This window comes from Bubalus bubalis, chromosome X (assembly GCF_019923935.1).
Source record: "Bubalus bubalis isolate 160015118507 breed Murrah chromosome X, NDDB_SH_1, whole genome shotgun sequence".
NCBI lineage: Eukaryota > Metazoa > Chordata > Mammalia > Artiodactyla > Bovidae > Bubalus > Bubalus bubalis.
The window spans coordinates 138,602,818-138,622,351 of NC_059181.1; positions in this window are offsets into that span (position 1 = coordinate 138,602,818).

A 19,534-nucleotide genomic window follows, 5' to 3' on the forward strand; every position below is an offset into this window, starting at 1 on the left:
TTAGAGATAAATCACACACTAAAGCCAGAACAGAAACATATTTAATCAAAGTAATCATTCAGCTCGACGAAGCATTAGACGAGGTCTACTGTGATTTGTTTTCCCTTTGCACGTCACAGAGAAAACATCCAGTATTGTGATTACCAAGGTAATTTGTCTTAAGGTTAGTAGGTGGTAAGAAAAAAAAATCATGTTTTGTTGTGTTCCATTCTACAGTGGCCAAAAGGTTCTGTTTGGCCTATATAGCGTTTACAAAGAAGGTACTGGTCTAATAATCCCCAAATGACAATCCTGGTAACTTCACAAAATGACTTCTATTGTTGGATGGAACAAGGGAGATTCTAGGTAATAATGGAGATGATTACCTGTGTGACGCTCCTTGGCCTGGGAAACCAGGGGCTTGGATTTCAATTTCAGTTCTCCCACTAATTAATTGTGTGACCTGAAGACAGTCACCCAGTTTCTCTTGAGATCAGTTTTCTCACTTATAAAATATGGGAGTTGCAGTAAAGTTCTTGACTGCCTTCTTTGCCACTTTTTTGTATGTGTGTTTATTTTCTAAAAAAGATTTCACTACTAATATGTGGGTCTTTGCTCATTGTAAAAATGTTAAACAATACCAAAGTGCCCCTTCAGCCTTCTACTTCATGTCTCTTCGAAGATAGAAATTATATTTGTAGTGTAATCTTCTAAATGATTGTCATGTCTCTATAGACATATAGATATATGTGCATAGTTTTGTGGGGGTTATTTTGAAAACATATACTGTAAAGCTGTATGTGATGTTCTGCAAGTGGATTTCTTTTTTGTCCGATAGCGTGTCTTGGGGATATTTTATGTCAGTACATATAAACCTGTCTCAGTTTTTACAACTGATGCATTGTATGAGTATACCATCATTTGCTTAGCTATTTTTCACTAGTAAAAGGTTGTTTACAAATAATCACAGTTACAATTCTGCAATGGACAACCTTAAACATCTCCTTGTACGGATGTGCAAGTGTTTCCTTAGAGTTTATTCTCTGACATAGAATCGCTGGGTCTGAATATTTCAGTTTTATTAAATACTGTCAAATTGCTGTCCAAACCAAGTTACACACATGCTAGAAGTTTCATTGCAACATTATCAACACTATTTCATTTGCTGGTCTTATGGGTGAAAATAGCATATCTGCTAACTTGTAAATCTGAACAGTTTTTCTGTGCTAATTGTCTATTTGCATTTCCTTTTTTTTTTAACTTGCTCATTCATATCCCTTTCCCATCTCTTTTAAAGGATTCATTATACTTTGGTGGTATTGATAAAAAGGATAACTTTATGTTCATATAAATGTATATGCTTATAACTTTAAAACCATAACTGGATTATAGTTACATAATTGTAGATTACAATCTCATTTCTTAACTTTGCTTATGGTGAATATTTTATTCAGAAGTTAAAAATTCTTGATCATGTTAAATTTATCCATTTTATTTTTCTTTATGATTTCTGGGTTTTAAGTCTTGCTTAAAAAGCCTTTCTCTCTTTTTACAGTATTTTTGCTATATTTCTTCCAATATAGTAATACTTTTGCTTTTTCATATAGCTCTTTAATTCATTTGGAATTTGTGTGTATATTGTGAGGCAGAAATTTTTCTCTTTGTCTTTAATATCACTTTCATTCTGTGCATGTGTGTCTACATATATTTTTTCCCCAATCACCAAGTGTCCTAATAACATTTATCAAAGAATTCATCCTCTCCCCACTGATTTGATTCCTTGTTAATCACATACTGAGTTTCCATTTATTTACATGGATCTATTTTAGGACTCTATGTTATACTTCATTGATCTCTTTGATTATTCCTGTATCGATATTATACTATCTGAATAACTGTAGTTTTTATTAACATGTTTTGATATCTGAGAGAATGAATCTTTTTCTGATTTTCCTTTCTAAAATTGTCTTGGTTATTTTTGTATAATATCTTTTCTGGGTGCATTTTAGAATCAACTTCACATTCTACAAACATTCCTACATGGAATTTTATTGTAATTGCATTTAATTTATAGAATAATCTGAATAGAAATCACATTTCTATAATAGAGATTCATCTCACTCAGGAAAATTGTAAGTCTCTTCATTTATTCAGTTCTTCTTTTAAGACCTTTAGTATAGCGTTAGAACTTTAAATAGATTTTGGAAATGTGTTATTAGATTTCTTCAGGTTTGAATATTTTATTGTATTTCTCCTAGGTACTTTGTTTTTTTCCTATTACAAATGAAATTTGTTTTCCTATTACATTTCTGATTGATTGTTTTGTTGACTTTGTTCATTTAACAAATATTATTTGAGTGCCTACAATGTGCCAAAATGCCCTAGGAATTAAAAAGGAACAAAGCACTTTTACTTTAGAGTTTCAGTAAGCTTTCATTGATTTATTTGGCTTTTTCAAGGCAAACAGTTATATTTTTGTCTCTTACTTCCTAATAATAGTATTTCTTACTTATTTTTCTTCCATCCTTGTATTGACTTGAACCTCCAGTACAATGTTGAATAAAAGTGATGATATTTGCATTGTTTTATATTTCTTACTGCCAAAGCCTTTGACTATGTGGATCACAATAAACTGTGGAAAATTCTGAAAGAGATGGGAATACCAGACCACCTGACCTGCCTCTTGAGAAACTGTATGCAGCTCAGGAAGCAACAGTTAGAACTGGACATGGAACAACAGAATGGTTCCAAATAGGAAAAAGAGTACGTCAAGGCTGTATATTGTCACCCTGCTTATTTAACTTCTATGCAGAGTACATCATGAGAAACACTGGGCTGGAAGAAGCACAAGCTGGAATCAAGATTGCTGGGAGAAATATCAATAACCTCAGATATGCAGATGACACCACCCTTATGGCAGAGAGTGAAGAGGAACTAAAAAGCCTCTTGATGAAAGTGAAAGAGGAGAGTGAAAAAGTTGGCTTAAAGCTCAACATTCAGAAAACTAAGATCATGGCATCTGGTCCCATCACTTCGTGGGAAATAGATGGGGAAACAGTGGAAACAGTGTCAGACTTTATTTTTCTGGGCTCCCAAATCACTGCAGATGGTGATTGCAGCCATGAAATACTTTCCTTGGAAGGAAAGTTATCACCAACCTAGATAGCATATTCAAAAGCAGAGACATTACTTTGCCAACAAAAGTCCATCTAGTCAAGGCTATGGTTTTTCCAGTGGTCATGTATGGATGTGAGTGTTGGACTATAAAGAAAGCTGAGCATCAAAGAACTGATGTTTTTGAACTGTGGTGTTGAAGAAGACTCTTGAGAGTTCCTTGGACTGCAAGGAGATCCAACCAGTCCATTCTAAAGGAGATGAGTCCTGGGTGTTCATTGGAAGGACTAATGCTGAGGCTGAAACTCCAATACTTTGGCCATCTGATGCGAACAGTTGACTCATTGGAAAAGACCCTGATGCTTGGAGGGATTGGGGGCAGGAGGAGAAGGGGACGACAGAGGATGAGATGGCTGGATGGCATCACTGACTTGATGGACATGAGTTTGAGTAAACTCTGGGAGTTGGTGATGGACAGGGAGGCCTGGCGTGCTGTGATTCATGGGGTTGTAAAGAGTTGGACATGACTGAGTGACTGAACTGAACTGAACTGAACTGATATTCCTTACTTTTATGAGATTTCTTCAATCTCATCATTAAATGTGATTTTTATTGTATGTTTATCGTAGATACTTTTCACAAATTAAGGGTACTTGATTCTCTTCCAAATTTACCTAAATTTTGTTTGTTAGGAAAATGTTGCTAGGGCTTCCCAGGAGGTGCTAGTGGTAAAGAACCCATCTGCCAATGCAGGAGACATAAGAAACGTAGGTTCCATCCCTGGGTTGGGAAGATACCCTGGAGGAGGGCATGGCAATCCACTCAAGTCCTGGAGAATCCCATGGACAGAGGAGCCTGGTGGGCTACAGTCCATAGGGTCACACAGAGTTAAACACGACTGAAGAGACTTAGCACAGCACATGTGTGCTAAGGTATATTCCCCAAAATTCAGCAGAACTTAAAGTTTCATGGGATCAAGCCAATGAATGAATTTCTAATTTTTCAGTTATCTATTGACACCAATAGAGACTTTTAAAGAAGTTTGTCTTTTAGCAATGACTCTAATTACTCACTAGCATACATACTTAAGTATTAATTTAAACAAAAATCTAAAAAAATTTAGAGTGTAAATATGGTTGAATCATATATAAGAACTCTGAGGAACCACAGAAGAAATACCAATAAAATTTTAGTGGCAAGATCAAATAAGCTATAAAATAGAAATTAAACTCCAAGATAATATAAACAGAACCTTGGAGAAAGACAAATGAAAAATGTGAAAATTCTTGAGATTAATTAACCCAAAGGACCACATTCAAATAGTCAGTGAGGTGTAATCAACATGGGTAAGCATAACTTGAAAATATTTGTTACGATTGTAAGCTCAATGAAGTGAATAAAAGCAACAACATTTTATTAATACTAAAAGAAGATCTGCTAGAATGGTGTGTGTCATATTGAGAATGACTGGATTCATGAAATAATTTGGGGCATCTATTGAGGTGATCATATAATTTTTGCTTCAGTCTGTCAATTGCATTAATAAATAACCTAATATTATGCCATATTTGTTTCTCAAGAAAAATCTTACTTATCATGACTCATGATGTATTTTTCTTTTAATACATTGCTGGATTGGAAGTGCTAATATGCTATTTGGTATTCCACATCTATGTTCCTAAGCAAGGTTAGCCCTCTTTTTTCTGCTATATTTGTCCAATTTTTGGCATCAAAGGTATGCTAGTATTGCAAAATGAATGAGAAATATTCTTTTTTTCTGTGATCTAGAATATTTTATGATGTATGCAAATGTTTTGCTTCTTAAGAATTTTATATAACTTGCCTATTTAAACTTTGGGGCCCTGTGCTTTTTTTAAGGGTAGATCTATGATTACTTTTCAGATTATTGGTACATTCAGATTTTCTACATCTTCTTGAGTGAATTTTAGCAATACATTTTTTTCCTAGAAAATAATTCATTAAGTATAGATTTTCAAACTTTTAGTGTAATAAAATTAAATGTAACTACATTTAGTACAACATAAAATATCTTCCATATATTTACTTATTTTAGCTATTGTTTCAAACATTGCTAATTTATGCCTTCTATCTGTTTTACTTCTTCAGACTTTTCCAAAGGTTTATCTAATTTTAGTGGCTTTCTCAAATAAAGTGTTTTAGGTTTTATGGATCAACATTACTTATTGATATTTTTGTTTTTTGTTCTTGTAAAGATTTCTTTGAATTATGTTTTGATATTTATATTTACTTTTACTATCTCTGATTAAGTTTGTTGTTTTTTAACTAACATCTTGAATTTTCTTTTTGTTTGTCTTTTTTATTAGAGGAAAATTACAATGTTGTGTTGGTTTCTGCCATACAGCAATGCAAATCAGTCATTATTATATATATATATATATATATACACACACACATATATATATATATACATATATATATATATATTCTCCCTTTGAGCCTCCCTCCCTCTCCCCCCATATTTAAAACTTTGATATCTCCTTTAAGAGCCATTTTGGCTGTGCTCCATGGGTTTTGCTATATGATTCAATTTTAATTTTGATATTTTTCTCATTTTTTCACAGTCATTTTAGCTTTATTTATTTTTTAAAATATAAATTTATTTATTTTAATCAGAAGCTAATTACTTTACAATATTGTATTGGTTTTGCCATACATCAACATGAATCCGCCACGGATGTACACGTGTTCCCCATCCTGAACCCCCCTCCCACCTCCCTCCCCGTACCATCCCTCTGGGTCATCCCAGTGCACCAGCCCCAAGCATCCTGTATCCTGCATCGAACCTGGACTGGCAATTTGTTTCATATATGATATTATACATGTTTCAATGCCATTCTCCCAAATCAACCCACCCTCTCCCTCTCCCACAGAGTTCAAAAGACTGTTCTATACATCTGTGTCTCTTTTGCTGTCTCGCATACAGGGTTATCGTTACCATCTTTCTAAATTCCATATATATGCGTTAGTATACTGTATTGATGTTTTTCTTTCTGGCTTACTTCACTCTGTATAATAGGCTCCAGTTTCATCCACCTCATTAGAACTGATTCACATGTATTCTTTTTAATGACTGAGTAATACTCCATTGTGTATATGTACCACAGCTTTCTTATCCATTCATCTGCTGATGGACATCTAGGTTGCTTCCATGTCCTGGCTATTATAAACAGTGCTGTGATGAACATTGGGGTACACGTGTCTCTTTCCCTTCTGGTTTCCTCAGTGTGTATGCCCAGCAGTGGGATTGCTGGATCATAAGGCAGTTCTATTTCCAGTTTTTAAAGGAATCTCCACACTGTTCTCCATAGTGGCTGTACTAGTTTGTATTCCCACCAACAGTGTAAGAGGGTTCCCTTTTCTCCACACCCTCTCCAGCATTGATATTTTTCTTTAACCTGGAGTCATTGAAAAGGATTTCTTAAATTATGTAGAAATTCTTTAAAAAATTATTTTTGTTAATCATTGTTACTAATTTTCAATTATACTGATATGTTCTCAGAGTATGTAGCCTTTATGTTCTCTGTTCTTCCTAATTTGTTAAGCTTTTTTGTAACCTTATGTACAGTCAAATCTTGTCCAAGGCTTACATGTGTTCAAGGAATGTCAGTTCTCTGCTTATTGCATATGTTCCTGTACATGTCTATTGTATAAAACTAATTGTGTTCTCCAGATTCTCATCTTTATTTATGTTTCCACTTGATTTGTTGCTGGGTTTCTGAAAGAGAGGTATGTACAAGTTTCCCATTAATGTTGTAGGCTGCCAATTTCTTTTTGTTTTCCTATCAATATTTATTTCGTTTGTTTCAAAGTTATGTTTTTGTGAATAAACTAACAATTAGTATATCCTCTTTATGTATAGCAACCCACTCCAGTACTCTTGCCTGGAAAATCCCATGGATGGAGGAGCATGGTAGGCTATAGTCCATGGGGTCACAAAGACTCGGACATGACTGAGCGACTTCACTTCATACCTACTTTATTTTTGTTAGCATTTTCTTCATGTGTCTCAATTTATTTTCAAGTCTCATGTGTCATTTGGCTGAAAATGTGTCTCTTTTAAACAGGCTAATTATCTTTTAACAACAAGAGTTAGCTCATTAAGATTTACTATGATTATTGATATAAGAGATTACCTTTGCCATCTTGTTTTACCTTTTCTAATTATAATAATTTCTTGTTGTTTCCTTTCCAGCAACTTATTGAAAATAGCATTTCTTGTGTTTATTTTTTGTTGTTCTCAGTAATTTTTTGGAAGTTTTGTGTTTCATGTCCTAGTTGTTACCCTTAATTTCTTTAAAAATATTTAAGCATGCATTGTCTTTACATTTCTAGAATTTATAATTACGTACTCATCCTGAAAATGACTGCAGCCATAGCAATAGTTTATTTTCCTTTTCTCTTTTCTTCTAAACCCCATAATGTTGCATATAGAGTTCATCTGGGATTTAGTTCCATATTGTTAATATTTTTCAATCAATAATTATTTAGGCTTTATTATAATTTTTACTGGCTTCTTTTTATCACCATTATTTCTTTTACTCATATCATTCCCTTGGGTTCATGTTTCATTTGCTGGAGTACATCCTCCAATAATTCATTCAAAGATAAATTGCAGTTGGTAAAATATCTGAGTCTGTGCATACTCAGTGAAAAACACCTTCATTTCACACAGCCCTCAACTCTCCAACTTAAATGATGGTTTTTCTGAGTATAATATCTTTACTTGTAAATTATATTTATTATCCATTTGAAACTAATCCATTACTATTTTGTTGAGTATTACTGATGAGTGATCTCATGTTAGCTTGATTTTCATCCCTGTGCAAGTAGCCTATTTATTACTTTGGGAACTTTCACAGATTTTTTCTGTCCTTGGAGTTCTGAAATTTCACCATAATGTAGTTTAGGTATAGACACTTTATTAAGCTAGATTTCCCAGCAATTGGTGTATGGTATTTATTTGAAGATTTTTGTCTTTCCTCAACTCTGAAAAACTTTATACTGTTGTTGTTTGATAGATCACTTTTTTCCTTCAATTTTCTCTGTTATTCTTTAACTCCTCTTTACTTTGTTTCTTTTTTGAGCAGGGCATTAGTCCCAATTCTTGAGTTTGGTGGGTCTGTTTTGTGGAGACTGTTTCTCCCAAATGTTTGTAGATTTTTACTTTGTGCTTACCTTGGGTTTTGAGAAACCCTGCTTGTCTCTAGGTGATGTTTTTTTTTTTTTTCCTACAGCATGAACACTTGTCAAGAGATTCAGAAGGGACAGGACATACTGCTGGATTGAATGTGTAAATCATTCATCTCAGGGCATGGAGGCCTCCTGTTTCTCCTGGCTTTCTCCAGCCACCTGGGTCCTGGCCTTGCTTCACTAACCCAAGCATCCATAATAATTAGGACAAACACTTATTCTACCCACTCCCTGACACAATTGGGTAAAGGAGAATTAAGGAACCAAATCACTTAGCTGCTCAAATGGGATATTATAACAAACGATGGTTTTCCCATGGCTTCCATATACTACTTGTATCTCCTACCTCTGGACTTGGAGATCGTTTAGAGTGATACCTACCTTATTAAACCATCATATGTTTTAGCCAGTACTTTTCTCCATTAATCTTATTCTTTCCACCTTAACCCTAAAAAGGATTCCTCAAAATTTGTTATGCAAATTATATTTCTTATTTTACATTTTTGTTGTTGAGATATTAATTTCAAACATATTTTTCCTGTCATTTATGGGGATTTGGGGAGAAAATCAGACATGTGAGCCCAGTCCATCTTTAGTCACTTTGCATAGGAATAGGCTAGCTATGGACCTATTTCCTCTCTCCCAACTATAATCCAAGCTGAAATACAGAAACAATTTTCTAAGAAGTGCCTCATGCAGATTTTTAAATTGTGAGCAAAGTTGAGCAATCCATAAGATGATGGTTTGTGAAGAATGTTCTGGGCCCAAAGGGAAGGATTCTAATAGACTATAAAACATGACCCGCAATTATTTTTAAAATTTGCTGAATCTAGATACAGTGCAGAATGTACCAAATTTTTAGATGCTTTGTAGGCTGATTGTCCTCATGGAACATTGATTTAAGGGGCCTGTATTTAGAGCTTCTATTTAAAAAGAATAAAGAAAGGCATAATTTTAAAATTCAAACTTGTAAACATCCAAGGCTTAAAAATTCAGCTTTTTCCACAGATCAGAGCTTGTCAATTTAAGATCAGATATGAATCCAATGTGTTAAGTATGTTAAAGCAAGAATTTTTAATGGAGTCATGTCATATTGGAAATAGTACTGGTCTGGCAGTCCAATGGCAGTGGGAAAAAAGTGTTTGGCAGCATCAGAATGGCTTCATTAAAGACAAAAGGAGACGTGATTTGCAGCTGAAAATTTTAGATTCACTATAAAATTAACATACACGCCTGATGGGTTCTCATCTAATAAAACTGAGAGTGGGTGTTTTCTTTCCTAAAGGCAAAACAACTTAATAAAATTAATCTATAGTGTGCAAAATGCTTAGGTACTACAAAATTTCAGTGATGCATTTTTCATTAAATGAGTGGGTAAATATAATTGTCTATGCAAGAAAGTTTGAGTTCTTACTCTAATTTATTTAAATTAGAATAAAAGAACTTATGTAATGACTCATCAGTGTCGGGGAGACAGAGGAGGGGGCATTATTTTGTTGTGGTTCCCACGATTGGATGAAGAGGGATGGTTTGAGTTCCATATGAGCTGGATCTAACAGGACTCTTCCAGGACTCATTTATTCTTCTCAGATACCTTAGCCCCAACATAAAGGGCTAGGTAAACCCTTTACTACCTCCATCTAGGTTTGCCAGTATATGTAGAACACTATTGTTGTGCGAAAGCCAACTGAGCCAGGGAAAAGGGAGCTAGGCTAGAGCCTGGCCTTTGTATTAGTGTCATGGTTTGCAGAGTAATCCTAACAAGGAAAAGAACAGGCCAGGGGCAGAACTAGTCTAGCCAGCCCAGTGGTATGTGTATGTGTGTGTTGGGAGAGGGGGGCGGAGGGGTTAAGGAGCAAGCAGCTGCTTGGGTTGATGTAAAGAGGACCCAGGCACAGAGGCCTCTTTTCCCAAAATCTATGTCTCATCTGCCTGTCCTTTCTACAAGAGATTCCAATGTTCGTCATTCAGTCCTTTAAGAAGTCTCCTTTTAACCTGCAATTACTCCTGAGAGGTATAAATTATTTATATCTCACCACTTCTCTCAAACTCCGGACCCGGACAGACCCATATCCATATTGCAGTTATCTTACTTATCATCTTAACTTATATTAGTCTTAGTTTACACATCTATCAAATGGCGATGATAATCTCTACCTTCAAAGTTGATATATTAAATGAGAAAAGCAAATGTAGAAGTACCTGGGAAAATGCTAGACACGCGAGCTGTGTCCTTACTTTGTTGGTATCAGTCAACTTATGAGGGAGGTGCTAAGGCAGAATGTATTCAAAGTGTCTAGAGGAATGGGGTTCAGCCAAGGGAAGAAAGATCCATAAAGGCCAATATTGCCTCAGAATTATTAGTAGGTTCAGAGAAGGGATATCTGGACCTGGGACCTGGAGATAACAAGCAGCAGCAGTAGCACAAGCCTGCTGTTAACCAGCATGATGGTTCAGAAGAGGCTCTGCCTTAGTTCTCAGCCAGTGGAGGATGACTTTGCTTATTAGGTATATGATATTGGGCATGTTATGAATCTCACTGAGTCTCAATTTCCTCCTCTGTAAAATTGAGAGTATAATAGTGTATTCCAAAGAATTATTGGTAGCCTTAAATGAGTTCTTATGCACACAGTGGATGGCACAAGTAAGTGCTCGGTAAATATAACTTGCCATTAATATCATAAGCATCTCTATTATTGTGATTATTACTTTTTAATATCTGTGTGCATATCTTTATTTTATGGGATATTTTAAAATATTTATATTTTTATTATTCTCTTTTTGGCCACATGGTGCAGCATGTGGGATCCTAGTTCCCTGACCAGGGATTGAACCCATGCCCCCTACCTTGGAAGCGTGAAGTCTTATCCACTGGACTGCCAGGGAAGTCCCATAAAAATATTCATATTTTTCTCCATAAATGATACTTAAATTCAGTTTAATTTCTGAGTACTCTGCTTCATCACTATGAATGTTACCTAATATTATTTCTTCTTATTATTGTACTCCAGGGTTAACAAATTACTTGAAAGTTCCAGAGCACTCAGTTCTAGGACTAGATTTTGGGTGAATTGAGGAAAATTGAGGATTCTTTTTTGTGTTATCTTATTTCTCATTTCAGGGTCTTTCTAGGGCTGGTGGTACTCTCACCCAGGTGTCCAGTGTTCCCCTTTGGCCTTTTTGTGCTCTGCTGTTTCATATACTGTGCTTCAGAGTTTCTGTAGGGATGACTCCAACACTCATTCATGCTAAGATATGAATGGGTATTAATTCAGATGCTGCACCTTCCATTGAATTTACACTTTTAATAAGGGCTTAATTTCTGAGTCCATTAGTTATTTCATCCCCTTCAAACTCCAGGGAAGGATTAGCAATAAACAAGTGGCTCATGTACAGACTTTTTATGGTCAATTTTTCGTACAAACTAGGAAATGAAAAACAGCTTGTGATGGAAGAAGCTTAGAACGACACGACCAGGGCTTGTGAGAAATGACCTGAGCCCAAAGAGAGAGATTCTAATAAACCAGGAAAATGACTTTCTTAACCCCCATTGTTCACTGACGTCAACCCCAAAGGCCCAGGCCCAGGTGCTTAACAGGTTTGCAAGTCACACCAATTTAAGATCCTTAAACTTTGGGTTACTTTCCAGCCAGATAAAATGGGGAGGCAGGAGTTTGACAATATGTGTTTTAAAACCCCAAATTAGAAGAATGAAGAGGTTCATCTTGACCTTTTGTTTTTGCCATTTCGTTCCCCATAATATGTTTAATCAGGTAAATGCTAAGTTTAGGGTCAACAGAGGATGAGAAGGTACTTTGGGTACCAGAATCAATTATTACAGTCTTTAAAAGAAAATATAATATCCATATGCTCTTTCAAGATAAAATTCTCAAAAACACTCCAAAGAAATTAGCCCTTAAGTGACTGATGTAATCTTCTCTAATCTAAATAGTCCCTTACAAATACATCCAAAGAATCCAGAGAGTTTAGATCGCTGAGGTTCAGGGAGAGATTGAGTGGGATGATGTATTTTGTGATTAAGCAGCTTGGTACATTAAAGTGCCATTGTTAGAACATAGACTTTAAGTGCTTTCCTCCATGCATCCTTCTTGCTCCCCCTTGCTCCCCCATCCATTGGTGATGTCTCTCTCTTACCCTCTGATGGCCTTTACTTCTTTCTGAATTTCCCCTCAAAACTTTAGACTTTTAATTTTTTTTGCATTAAATCAGGCAAGAAAAAAATCACACTGTGTTGTGAATGAATAAAGTAGCACAGCTCAACAAGATATTTGCATTGTAATAAAGGACATAAAGTCCCAAAGATAGAATTTCAAGCACTAGTAATTATGGAGTAAGGGGCTTCCTGGCCAGATGGAGCTTTATTATGTTTCCTTTTACTATGCTCCTGCAATATTTAATTAGGCTCTAGTCACGTCAACCTGGACTTTTTAATCCTCTAGCTTGGATAAGAAGTTATAGGTATCAGGCAGTAGCTGATGAGAAGAGGCTCCCTCTGGGTTCGAGGTGGAGTTAGCAAAATGTGGCACATATAGGCTTCTAATTGTTTTCAAGCAGACTTTGTTCACCAACACAGGAAATTGAATAGTATCCGATACTCATTCAACGTGTACTCAGCAAATGCTCTTATGTGCCAGGTACAATGTTAGACGTTGAGTTACAACAATTAATAAGGCAGAGTTGTTTTCTTGGAAGAGCTTAGATTCTATCAGGAGAGACAAGTAAATATTAACAAATACAAAGTGATTAAATGGTTAGCCATTTGAATAAAATATCTGAATCCCTACCTGACCTTTTATACCAAAATAACTTCCAGATCACTCAACAAGTTAAAACTCTAAAAAAGAAAAAAACATAAGATACTAGACAAAAACATGAGTTATTGTTTTTACAATCTTGCAATGAAGGAGACTTTTCTAACAAAGCATGCTACAAAAATCAGACACTATTAAGGAAAAGATTGACACCTTTAACTACACAATATTATTTTTATGGCAATGAATAAGCAAACTAAAAGGCAAATGACCAACTAAAGAAAATCATGTTGCACATATAACAAAGGATATTTAAAATCCTTATTAAAATAAAAAACAATTTAAAAAATGTATATATGAAAAGCTTTTACAATGCATGAAGGGCAACGATCTCACAGAAAAAATGGACAAAATTTTAATGGAAAAATAAATATTCAAAAGACCTAAAAAGTTCGACTCAAACCTAATGATAATTGTTTAAAGACAAATCAAAACAATAAGATATGATTTCCCTACTACACTTAAAGCATGATAAGGTTTTATAAAACCTAATATTTTTTAGAATGTAGGGATTCACAAACTCTTGATCACAATCAGTTGGACTATAACTTATGGGTATACTTTTGGAGGGCAATTTGATGTAATAATCAAGATTGTAGAAGGCCATACTCTTTAACCCAATAATTCTACCTCTAAGAATTATCCTAAGGGTATATGAATATGAACATGCAAATGCACATTTGTAAAAAAATGTTCACTCTTAACTCTTTCTAATAGCAAACCAAACCAAACTAAGGTACAGAACAGTATGATCCTACTTGTGTGCAAATAGAGCATATACAGATATTCTTGTATATGCATCAAACATTTTTTGAAAAATACATAAGAAACTGTTAAAAGGGATTGCCTCGAGTTTAAGACTGTGCTGGAAAGGATATAAAAATATTCTACTTTTTATTTCATAATCTGCACTGTTTGTATATTTTAACCCTGGGCACATAATTACTACTATTATTATTAGATAAATACTGTTTTATATGTAACTGAAATACAATAACACATGCCAACAATAATTATACATACCATACATATAATTATAAAGATAGATGAAAAGCCAGATAAAAATACAAGCTGCTTTACTAGCACAAGGGCTGGTGACCTAAGCCAGATAACAGAGCTGTGTGCATGGTGGTGGCGGCATCTGTGCTGAATTTTGACAGACAGTGGAGAATTAGGTGAAAGAGAAAGTAGGGGTTATTCCAGGCAGACAAAATATTCACATATCAGAAGTTGTTGGTTTGGGCTGGTGTATGGTGGGAGATGTTGGGATGGAGGGTGCAGACAATTGAAGCTGGAGATGGAATTTGAGACTGGATATTATGAAGGACTTCGCCGATCAAGCTAACTACATTACTAAGGTCTCCAAGAGTAGTTTTCATAGAAATGATGAACTAAAAGGTTCACACTGTGGTGTAGAGGAATCAAAACAGGTATTTGCATTTTAAAAAGGGACAGAATGTTCCAAAGGTCTAATTTCGAGCATTAGAAATTAGGGAGAAGGAGTCTTCTTCATATCCTTCAATTCACACATTTATGAGAAGATGACACACCTGGTAATCTGGATATTAGTCTGTTCCGTTCAGGGAGGTGTCTGCCACCCTACTGGAGATGGCGGAAGATTCTATTTTCCAGAAGCCCCCTTCTCTGGGACTGGTTAAATGAGGTTAGGGGAGAGAGGGAGGCTTCCATGGTAACAAGTCAGTTGTGTTCAGAACCCTGCAGACATGTCCTGCTGAGAGGAAGTGGAAGGCAAATGGGGGTCCTAATCAGCCAGGTCAGCTGGTTTCTCTCCATTGACACTACATGGTAAAGGGAAAAGTGCATAGGTTTTGGAGTCAGACAGACCAAGATTTTATACCGGCTTTGTCGCTTGCTAGCCCTGCGATCATGAGCAAGTTACTTAATCTTTCTGAGGTGCAAGTTCCATGAAGGATGGTGTAAAATTGTACATACAAAGCACTGAGCACTGATATGTAGGGAGTAATTGATAAGTGTTAGCTTTTATACTCATGATTATTCTCTCTTCATGCGTCCACTGAGGATTGCCATGATCTTTGTCATATCATGGAGAAGGAAACGGCAACCCACTCCAGTATTCTTAAGTGGAAAAATCCCATGGACAGAGGAGCATGGAAAGCTATAGTCCACGGAGTTGCAAAGCGTCGGAGGTGACTGAGCACATACGCATCTATATCTATGCGCTGTCATATTAAGAATAATTATCATTATCCATGCTTACCCATGAATCTTACAGAAGCTCTGTCTTTTTCTCCCAGAAGTCCACCAAATACTACTATTATTGTTGTTTTTGCTCTTACCATTCCTTCTTCCCTATGAGCCTACCATGGGTTATTATTCTTCCTGTTGTCATTATTATTATGGCTGTCACTAACATTGGCTTCACTCCACGAGTCTTCCCAGGATTACCCTGTCTCCAACTCATGACTTCTCCAAGCCCCACCACTGGAGGGAGCAGCAGAGCTGAGACACTGTCTCCTTGTGCTCCTTTCCAGAGCTACCTAGCCTACCTTTAGCAGGTGTAGACAAGGGGCCAAGAAGGCAAAAGTGAAAAGATTTTCTCTCTCAGTCTCCCATTCTGCTCGCCAGGGTCTTAGGGTCTTCTGCAGTTTGGGTTTGTATCCTCTGCTCCTTTCCTCCTTGAGGAAGTGATTGAAATAAGTAAGCTCTACCAATGGATGGAAATAAGCCAGCTTGTTTCACCCAGAAAGCCAAAGAGGATCAAGGAGTTAAGAGAAGGTGAAAGAACTTCTCAGATGTGGATGGAATCTATCAGCATAGCCCCAGAAATTCATAGACCCAGGAGGTATAAGCACAAGCTAATGAGAGCAATTTCTTTCTACTGGGCTCTTCTTACACTGTGACAAACACATTACAACCTTACTACACTCAGATGAATTGAGAACTCATTATTCTTCTCCTGCAGATGAGGGAACTGAGGCTGGGAAAAATTAAGGGACTTATTCAAGGTCACGGAGCTAGTAAGGGGCGTCACTGGCATGTGATCTTAGGCTTGCCTGATGTCTGGGCCAGGAAAAAAAAACCCTTGAACCTGAGAAGTCTAGACTGTAGTTTAAAGAAAAAAAGAAGGAAAAAAAAACCTTGAACTTGAGAGACAGCTCAAGGTTATTTCTCTCTCTTTTTTTTAAATAATTAATCTATTTTTTAAATTTTATCAAGGTTATTTCTATTCATATTTCTGTGATTACCTCAGGTTGTGATTTTTATAATTTTCTCTTGTATTTTCCTTGTAGATTATTGTGACTTTGTAGCCTTCATTTTTTGTTTGCAATTAGTATCTTTCAAACCTCACTAGTTGTTTTCTCTATAGTTTCCAAGAAAATAACCCATAGGAAACAAGACTTAAAGCTATTTATTGACCATTTACCTACTGCGTGCTAGGCACTTGACATACATCATAGCTAATCATCATAACCACTCTCAGAATGGGGCACTATTATTATTCGCTTCCATTTGACAAAAGGAGAGACTGAGGCTCATAGAGTTTTAGTGGATGTGCAAGGGCATGCTGCTAGTAAGTTGCAAAATGGGAGATTCAAACCTGGGCTCGCTCACTCCAAAGCTCTTATTCTTCACTACAGCATAAAATGGTCTGTTCACGTTCCATGCCACATCAAAAGGGTTTATGGCTTGCTTTTGGCCAGACAAGGAGAAATAAAAGTATCACTGTGTGTTAACCTTTGGAGGATGAGAGGGGACAGTATAAATGAGCACAGAACAATGCCTAGGGCCCATGAAAGAAAGAAGGTGTGTGAGCTGCTGGCAGACTAATAAGTGTCCCCAGGAGTTTATAACAACAAACCCCTCAGTATGGAGTTTTTTCCTTCAAAAGGGTGACCCTTGAACCACACTGAATGGCATCTGGAACTATGATGTGCTACAGGAAGGATTTTTTTCTCTTTTAGACTACCACGTTGTTAGAAGGTTTGGAATGAAATTTTGGAAGAAGTGTGTGAGGTTTGAAGGAGTAGGGGCGAGCTCGATTATTCTGAAGGAAGGGAAGGTAAATGATATTTCTTCTCTGTCTTTGGGAGGTTCTTCAGGAGGATATGAGTCACCGGAAATTTGTCTGACAGGGCCCTTGTTAAAAGGTACTCAGGAATCACAAATTTTCCCTACCAGGTCTTCCTTTTTTAGATTCTCTAATGTATGCCTGGTGTGTAAAGAGAGGGGATTTGCTAAATGTTGATTCTTCTGATGTTATAAATTGGTCAGTCGTGTCATAATGGTGATCCTAGCAAGCCTCAAAGTGGCCTTTTTCTACTTTGTCCCAAAGGATTGTCAGGTCTGGCGCCAGCAGGGATAGCTGCTGAGGGAGTATTCTTGCCTAGAACTTTTTTTGAGGCCTGCCACCATCCAGCCTGCTCTTTGTTCCCCTTTGAGCCTGGCCTCATTTGGCTCTTCTCCCTCTGGTATGCCCCTAGCTGGAGTGCCAGCCAAGTTGTTGCCCTTCACACACCCCACCGCAGACTGATAGTCCTTCTCCCTTTGCTGGGCTGCCAGGGAGAGGATTTATATCAGGATTGCTCAACTAAGAAATACCCAGTGCTGTAAAATTCCAATGTTCGCTCTCTGATACGTTTTTGTCCTTTCGTAATGTTGATCCTTAACCTTTGTTGGAGAACCTTCATGGAAGAGTCTGCCTTTGAATGATTTGTCTTATGTTGAATATTCTTTGTGTCAAATTCTTTTAGTTGCTCAGTCTCTTCTGCCTCCACTGTCATTGACCCACTATCAATGAAGACAGGGTTTGCTTAACAATAAGACATATTCTGTTTTATGTGTATATTCACTCTCATCTAAAGAGAGACGTTTACTAGTGGAGTTCTCTATGGAGGTCTGAGCCAAACCACAACCTGGCCATTTCTGTAGTCCTTTCTCAATTGTTGGACAAGTGGTAATATTGTATAAAATAACCCACTGAGGAAAAGTGAGTTTTTATTACTACAAAACTATTTCTAACCTAACCTTCCTCCCACGTATACCACCCTTCTGAGCCTTCAATTATGGTAGTAGGTGGCAGTAGGAAAGCAAAAGAAATCCTAAAATCACCAACCATGAAATCTTGTCTCTTAAGGCTTACGTTTCTGATAGGTGGCTCAGCTGGTAAATAATCCACCTGCAATGTGGGAGACCTGGGTTCAATCCCTGGGTTGGGAAGATCCCCAGGAGAAGGTAAAGGCTCCCCACTCTAGTATTCTGGCCTAGAGAATTCCATGGACTCTGCAGTCCATGAGGTCACAGAGTAGGACACAGCTGAGTGACTTTCACTTTCACTTTTCAAGTTAACAATATTTTACTACAAAAAATGTTTTTATGTATGGGCCTATAATAGGCAGATGGGAACCTGCCACTTCAGGGATAAATTTTGAGACCTCCTGAAAACTGTTAGATAACTAGATAACTAGTTTTACAAGAATGTTCTCAACCTTAGCTGTGCATTGAAATAACCTGAGGAGCTTTAGAAAAACACATTTCTGGGCCCCAACTCCAGAGATTCTGATTATTTAATGTGGAAAGCAGGATTTTTAAAGTCTCTTCAGATGGTTGTAGTGTGTAGCCAAGATCTAGAATAATCATTCTAGATTCTTGTTATACAAAGTGTAGTCTGTACATCCACAGCATGGGCATCACCTGGGCACTTGGCAGCAATGCATAAACTCAAGCCCTGCCTCAGATCTACTGACTTATCATGTGCATATTCATAGGATCTGTTGGTAGTTCATATGCACATTAAAGTTTGAGAAACACTGTTCTAGAAGAAATGTGAATTCTTGTAAAGCATCACCTGGGAAGAACACTTTTGCATCACCAACCAATCTGCTCACTGGCATTCTGGGTTTTCTAAAATATGGCATATAACCCCTATATGCCATATATAACCTCTATAACTCTCAGCTGAAGATGACATGTCTACATCACTCTAATAAAGATGAATTCTCCTACTTCAGAAAAATGAGGAAAAGTGTAGATAGCTCTGGATCTAGCTTTGTTTCTTCCTGGTCTGTCTTATAAGCTTGGATACCTTTCTTTGTAGTCTTCCAAGACATATCAGTAAGGAGTAAAGTGCCAAAAGACTAAATAAAATAATGATTTTCTTTTCCCCACAAAGAAAGGCAATACTACATATGCTAGCATGGCGAGTTTGATGTCGATCCCCAACAAACTTCTAGAATGGATTATTAAGAAGATGTTTTCTGAGCCCTTGGAAAGGGACTTACTAATCACTAGGAACCAGCATGGGTTCATTAAGAGCAAGTCATGCCAGACTAAGCTCATTTCCTTTTGGATGGGCTTGCAAAAGGAGGCTGCAAAAATAATTTACCTGGGCTTTGGCA